Source organism: Drosophila pseudoobscura, chromosome X (assembly GCF_009870125.1).
Source record: "Drosophila pseudoobscura strain MV-25-SWS-2005 chromosome X, UCI_Dpse_MV25, whole genome shotgun sequence".
Classification (NCBI taxonomy): domain Eukaryota; kingdom Metazoa; phylum Arthropoda; class Insecta; order Diptera; family Drosophilidae; genus Drosophila; species Drosophila pseudoobscura.
The window spans coordinates 37,388,433-37,395,695 of NC_046683.1; the positions used below are offsets into that span (position 1 = coordinate 37,388,433).

Here is a 7,263-nt window from a genome sequence, read left to right on the forward strand (position 1 = left end):
CTCCGTTTTTGAGCATCCAGAAGTCGTTCGGCAGCAGTGCGAAGTGTTTTTGCCTCAGTGTCGTCGGGGCATGTGGATATGGAGTTTTCTTGGCTATCAAAGCTTAATGCAGGGCAGATACTGCTTATTGTAGCAGTTGCCATGGTGTAGGTGGTGTTGTTGGTGGCACTAGTGAATGTTACTGTTGTTGTGGTTTCTGTGGATGTAGAGCGTTCTGCCTCTGAACGGTACTCAGAACGAATCTCAGAAGGTAATTTGCCTGATATTAGAAGCATTCTCTCATGATCAGTCCGCTTATTTCTAAGCCGAGAGTCAGATAAAATGTTTTCATTCATTCTATAGTTATGTATATTCTTCAATTTACCAATATTAAAGAAATGGAGCAGGGAGAGATCACCTTAGCTGATAAGCGAAGTTTTTATTGCCCCTCTTGTGCGGCTGTGCGCAGAGTGAGGGGAATGTCTTGCCCGAAGGGCAGTGAATACAGTTGCAAAAACGTTCACAAATGTGTTTTTTGTTTTTGCCCAATTGCCGATACCGCACGAAGCAGCACCCGAATTTATGATGTACATATGCTATTTTTAGCACACAAGAGCATGCTCTGCTAAAGCAGAATAAAGAAAACAACTTTGCACAAGCGCGACACAACCGATCTCTATGAAAAATGATTCGTTGACTTTTTTAGCCAATCGGTCTGTGCCAGCGTCACTCGTATCTCTCTTTGTGCGATGTTCGATAAGAAAGAGTCTCACGAACAGCTCAACGTAAAACGCTAAACGGTAAACCGAAACGAAAAGAAACGAAGTCTGCTGTTCATAGAGAGAACGAGGGTGCATGCTCTTATACCCGATACTTAAAATTAGTATAGTGGTATATCCCAGCAAACTAACAAACATGCCTTTTGCATGTACGATATGGTTTTGTATCGCAAAACTCACGCAAACGAGGTCGCAAGCGAGACAAAAATGAGCTCTAATTCTTGGGTCGCAAAACGCTCGCAAACGAGTGCGCAAGCGGGAGTTTTACATTAGGAAAGTGCGCTGCGACTGTGCTGCCGGTCCGGCAAGCTTCCTTCGACAGAATAGTGGTCGAGAAGTCATTCGTGTTTTTCTTTTGCTACATGTGTCCAGCATTAGAAACAAGTGCAAATAAAGCGTGCGTTCCTTGCGCCGGCATTTCAATTATTTTCGTCGAACTGTGCAGTGCAAAGTTAGAAAATCTACAATCTCTTACGCATTTACTAGAAATTTCTACCAATAGGTAAGTACATTATTAATAAAGAAAATGTCCTCCAAAAGAAAAAGCCGAACATATATCGGAGAGGCTTGACATGTGCAAAGAGCTACTGGAGATTTTTAGGTTAAATCGAATTATAGGCAAAATATTTCGGAACCCGAACACCAACAAAATGCATTATCTGGCGAAAGTAATGCATTCCAGTTTACTGAAAATGCGGAAAATAATAAATTTCCATTCACTGAACATTCCAGTTAAACTGACTTTAATAATCGGTTAGCGAAGTGGCTGTCTGCTAATAATGTCAGCCATATGGCAGGCAATGCCTTGCTTTTTATTCTGTGTAAATCTTTTGATTAATCTCTTTTTTTTTCTCAAGATCAAGGAATTAATCGCTATCAATGAAAAAACGTTTTATAAGCTTATAAGGAGCTCCTGGCGACAGATTACAAGCAATGATGTGGCGAAGTTTTTCTCCTGGCGTGGGACAGAATCCAAAAAGTGTGTAAGAGGACTTCGAACCACTTTAGCACTAAGAAGTAAGTTTTACTATTTTAGCTTGTGTAATTACCTAATTTTTCATATTTTTTATATTGTCTACAGGTGCATTTAAACAGAAGCTTGCGCTCGAGGATCAGGACTACGACCATACAACTCAAAAATATTTCCAGTATGCTCAGGAACGGAAGGCCAGATTGGAAAAAAGTGATGGCAAAAAGCTTAAATTGTAGTACATAATACATACATATACATATATCCTCAATATTCATATTAAATTAATTTCATATTAAAAATTAAACATATTTTTTATTGCGGAACAAAATGGTACCAAAGACTATACAATACCAATATTGTATAGTATTTGCTGCTACCCATACACTTTCCTCTCATCCTTTTTCGTTTCTTCGGTGGCTGGTGCGCGGTGGCTTGTAAAGTATACAGAGCAACATTTGTTGTCTCTTCTTTGAGTGGTTCGGCGTTCGTTTACCATAGGGTTAGTTCGGAAAGTACCCATGTAGGAACCAGCCAAACAAGTATTTCGGGCATGTTCAATCGGGACCCCCATTACTAGAGGGAGACTACATGAGCTAGAGCAACCAAATGTTGTATCCAGACTCCTGTGATATGTCACTGTTACAAATGTTGCTAAGACCTTAAAAGAAAAGTCTAGACATTTGCGAGTTGAGTTGTAAATTCAAACTAAATTTTAATCTTAAAACAGAGCCTTATATATGATTTGACAATGAGGTAGGAGGTAAAATTTTGTATTCTATAATTATCGTTAGACCTACGCAAAGGATACATTTTACTGCGGGTGTCAATTTACCCGATACTCACAATGAGTATTGGGGTATATTAGATTTGTGGTAAAAGTGGATGTGTGTAACGTCCAGAAGGAATCGTTTCCGACCCTATAAAGTATATATATTCTTGACCAGCATCAATAGCCGAGTCGATTGAGCCCTGTCTGTCTGTCCGTCCGTCCGTCTGTCCGTCTGTCCGTCCCCTTCAGCGCCTAGTGCTCAAAGACTATAAGAGCTAGCGCAACGATGTTTTGGATCCAGACTTCTGTGATATGTCACTGCTACAAAAATATTTCAAAACTTTGCCCAGCCCACTTCCGCCCCCACAAAGGACGAAAATCTGTGGCATCCACATTTTTAAAGATACGATAACACCAAAAACGCAGAATCGTAGAGAATGACCATATCTTTTAGACTGCAGAATCTGAATTGGATCGTATTATATATTATAGCCAGCATCAAGAAAACAATTTCATTCTTTCTCCCTCCGTCTCTCTCTAACACACATGTTTCATGGTCGGTTTTGCCAATTGCAAAATATGAGTTCAAGGATCTCAGAATCTATAAGAGCCAGAGCAAACAAATTTGGTATCCACAATACTGCGATATCGGATCTTGACCCTTTTGCGTGAAAATTTCGCCACGCAGCCTTTCGACCACGCAAAGGACGAAATTCTGGGGCATTCACAAATCTCAGAGACTGTTAAGGCTAGAGTAACCAAATTTGGTATCCGCACTTCTGTTAGATCTCACTATAAAACGTATATCTCAACATTTCGCCCCACCCCCTTCCGCCCACACAAAGGACGAAAATCTGTAGCATCCACAATATTGCAGATTCGAGATAACTAAAAATCAGAATCATAGATAATCACCATATCTATCAGATTGCTGAATCTGGATCAGATCGGATAATTTTTATAGCCAAAAGCAAGAAATCAATATGCAGTGGCTACGCAGCGCCCGACGTCACGCTCAGACTGATTTTCTGTCTCTCTCGCACGCACTCTTTGTCGTGTCGTTTAATATTAGCGGCCTCTGCCGGAGGAGAGCCATACTGACTAAGTATCGGGTATAAATGTAGAGTTGCGGTCTGCGCAGCAACTCATTTGATAATGAGTAAATTCAAGGTCAAATAAGGAACAAATTTATTACACGCATCGGCATAAGTATTTGGACAAATATTATGCACAACATATTCGGTCGTAACTTCTTATTTTTTTTAAGTAGAAACTATATTTATTTATCGTAGATAGGTATTATATTAAGCTATTAATCACGTTCAGACTGATTTTCTGTCTCCCTCGCACGCACTCTTTGTCGTGTCGTTTCATTTTAGCGGCGTCTGCCGGAGGAGAGCCATACTTACTTAGTATCGGGTATAACTGTAGAGTTGCGGTGTCCGCAGCAACTCACAACGTTCCCCCTCGTTTTCTTTACGAAATATTGTGAGACCGACGAACGTACTAAACTTTTTGTTGTGCTGTTCACTGCTCGGGCGCCAGTTAATTTTATCCTCGTTGGAAGGACAAAATAAAAGATTATTTTTTATTCTGTTCACTTTTTAGCGATGTGCTTTTATTGAATATCAGAATGTGACTGACTGTGAATGTAAATCTAGAATTATAGTTCTTAAAGAAACCTATCGATGATCTCGGCAGAGGAACTTCGGCAGCGGCCGAATTGTTGGGGTCATCAGAATTGTTGTAGGCGGCGGCGAATTTGTAGTCATTGACCGGCAGAATGAATCTGATCTCTCAGCTTTATTTTACGTGGCGGTTCCTCAGGGAGGGATTTCAACCACGGCGTCTAATGTTTATTTGCAGCTTAGCCTCGATTAGTGCGATATATTTACATATATCACGCCATCACGCACCACCGCTACATACGCAGGAACCTGGTACAATGCGCCAGTTAGCGCCCCTAAAAAGAAGCTATAGCTATGTACATAGCGACTCTTCTGGTACCATGGTCGGGCATACAATCCCCCTTGGTGAGGGGCGAGGTGTATCTAACACGTCTTCCGATCTATGGGTCTCGGCACCCGGTTGAGAGCGCAACTCCACGAGGAGCCTAGCGGCTCTCCCCGCGTAACGTTTGGGTATCAACCACAGCCACCACGATACTCCCACTAGGGGGCCGACCTCAATGTGCAGCTTTGGAACTGCACAACCCGTGGTACCGACCTTAAGGACTCAGCTCGATCGCCCTCTTTAGCCACGACTGGCCTGGATAGGGAATCAACCCAGCCCGTGCGCCCCTTGCACGTTCAGCAGCTGCTGTCGCCTGGAGAACGCCAATCCGGCGAACCTGTCGAGAGTCCGCATTCTCTCCTGAGAAGCCATCATTTCGGAGATGGTCCAGTCGCCATCCGTGTACTGCACTCCAGGCCGTGCCACTCGCACAACAGGCCGTCGTCTAGTCGCCATCTTCTGCTTCCAGCTAAGATTTGCCAAATCTTCGCCGTACAGCCAATCACTCTCCTCCAGCGGGTAGTTACGCTTTAGTTTGAAGCTGATTGCCAGGCCTCTGGCAACCAGATCAAACGGAGGGACTCCATGGTGGACACTGTTCGGCATACCGGCAGGCATCTAATCAGGATAATCCTTTGGCACGCAAGCAGATGCCTCCTGGCAACCACTTGTGTCGTGTCCACGACAGACCAAACCGAGGCACCATGAGTCCGGCATATATAGTCCGCTTTATGCGGGGACTGAGACCCCAGTCGACCCGCAGTACGCGCGACAATGCCCCTACGACTCCGGTCAGCTTATCACGCAAGCCCGTGATGTGCGGGAGAAAACTCAACCGCTCGCCGACCGTGATGCCTAGGTACCGATACTTGCGCTTACTTGCGATACTTACCGTACCACTGGCGGCCGTCTAAGTATGCCTTTGAGCAGCATGATCTCCCCGACTTAAACTCCCCAAGCGCCTACGATGGACATTAACTCACCTCCTTTTTGTTCGAGCTCTGATCGGGCATTCCCTTCGATGAGGAGGAGCAAGTCGTCAGCCGTATTTCGACCGGCTGGCCGAAACAGTACTCACGACGTGTTTCCAAGCATCCTCCACACAACGTCCTTGGCGAAAGCCAAATTGCCATCTGCAACCATCCGGAATGGTGTCCTTCAGACGATTCACCATGATGCCCTCAAGCACTTTGCCCAGCACTGGCAACAGACAGATACCCCGATATGAGGTAGGATCGGTCCGGTCCTTATCGGGTCCCTTCAGGAGTGGAACCACCCTGGGATGCTTCCATTCCGTTGGGAAATACCCTGTCTCCAGGCAGCGGGAATACATCGCTGTCATGTGCTGAGGGATGGCACGCCACAATGCCTTGCAAATGGCACCTGTGATGCCGTCCATGCCGGGAGAGCGTCTGCTCTTCAACCTGGCGACGCATGCATCAACCTCGAAAGCTTCGAGGGCCGGTGGAGCCTCGATCGGGATGGCAATGTATGCATTCGTCTCCGCAACAGGAAAGAAGTTACGCCATGTTGCGACCAGCCTACCATCAGTTCGAAGGCATCCAATCTCCGTGCTCTTTTTGCGGCCTCGGCAAATCCTGTAGACGTGCCCCCATGGATCATCTCTGTTCTCTCCCACGAAGCGTCGCCAGTTGTCTTCTTCGATCTCAGGATGAGCTTCTTGTACTGCGCTGAGGAGATCCTCAACGCGAGCACAAGTTCCTCTGCTGCGTCGGTCTCGTGCCGACGAGTGTCCTGGAGCCTTCGCCTCAGTCTCCTGACCTCTCGGCGTTTGGAGTGTAGTTCGGCAGTCCACCAAACTACTTTTCTCGCGGCTCTCGGTGTGCTGCGTCCCAGCACTCTACAGAGCGCAGTGCAGACACTTGGTTGTCCAACGGCGATTCGGTGATGTCTTCCGGTAATTCGGCAATCTCCCTTACCACTTCCCCCTCGAACAATCGCCAGCGCGCATTGGAAAGCTTCCATGACGGCACAGGAGCAATGGGCACAACTGTGTCGTTCGGCTCAATCGCCACCACAACATGGATCATGTTGTGATCGCTGGTGTCCCATTCCTTCACTTCCCAATCGTATGTGGCCCACATAGTCGCAGCTTGGTTGACGATTGTCACATCGATATCGCTTTGGCCTCTACGGCTATCGAATGTAAACACCCGACTGGCTTCATTGAGCACGCCGGCTCTCATCTCGGTTATCCACTCAGACAGCAGCTCATCCCGTGCATAGTTAGCTTGCCCCCGATTGTGTTCGGAGAGCTTGCTAAACCACGCTGGGGATACTGCGTTCGTGTCGAGCCCAAAGATGACAGGAGTGCGGCTGCCCAGCAGCAGTAAGTACCTGAGGTACGGCGCCAAGTCGGTGTCGAATTGGCAGTACACGGAGCATAGGAAGATTGAGCCGAATCTTCCCGTAACTCTGACGCATACTCCAAAATCCGTGGTAAGGGTGGCATGCAGATGGCGTCCGGTTCGTCGACGATGATAGCAGCTTTTCCTCGGCGGTCCTGGAAAACTCGCATTCCAGAAGGAAGGCCGGTAATCCGCCCTGCTCCATCGACGTACGGCTCCTGGACCAGTGCGAACTGACGGCCAGAGCTGCGCATGATGGCTCCGAGTTCCATCACAGCCGCTCGGCCACGGCCACAATTAGCTTGGATGAAGCTAAACATTAATGTCTAGCTTGCACCCTCGCCAGTACCGCTCCGTAGATCGGGCACGCCGCTGACAGCA

The 7,263-nt window shown here is 46.6% G+C and overlaps 1 long non-coding RNA gene across 1 annotated transcript; it reads left to right on the top strand.

The window, feature by feature from the left end:
- The first annotated feature begins 657 nt into the window (after nt 1-657).
- Nucleotides 658-1,982, top strand: LOC117184765 (uncharacterized). The gene is made up of 3 exons (XR_004470210.1): nt 658-1,260; nt 1,616-1,775; nt 1,840-1,982. It is a non-coding gene; the product is annotated as an uncharacterized lncRNA (long non-coding RNA).
- Nucleotides 1,983-7,263: the final 5,281 nt, after the last annotated feature.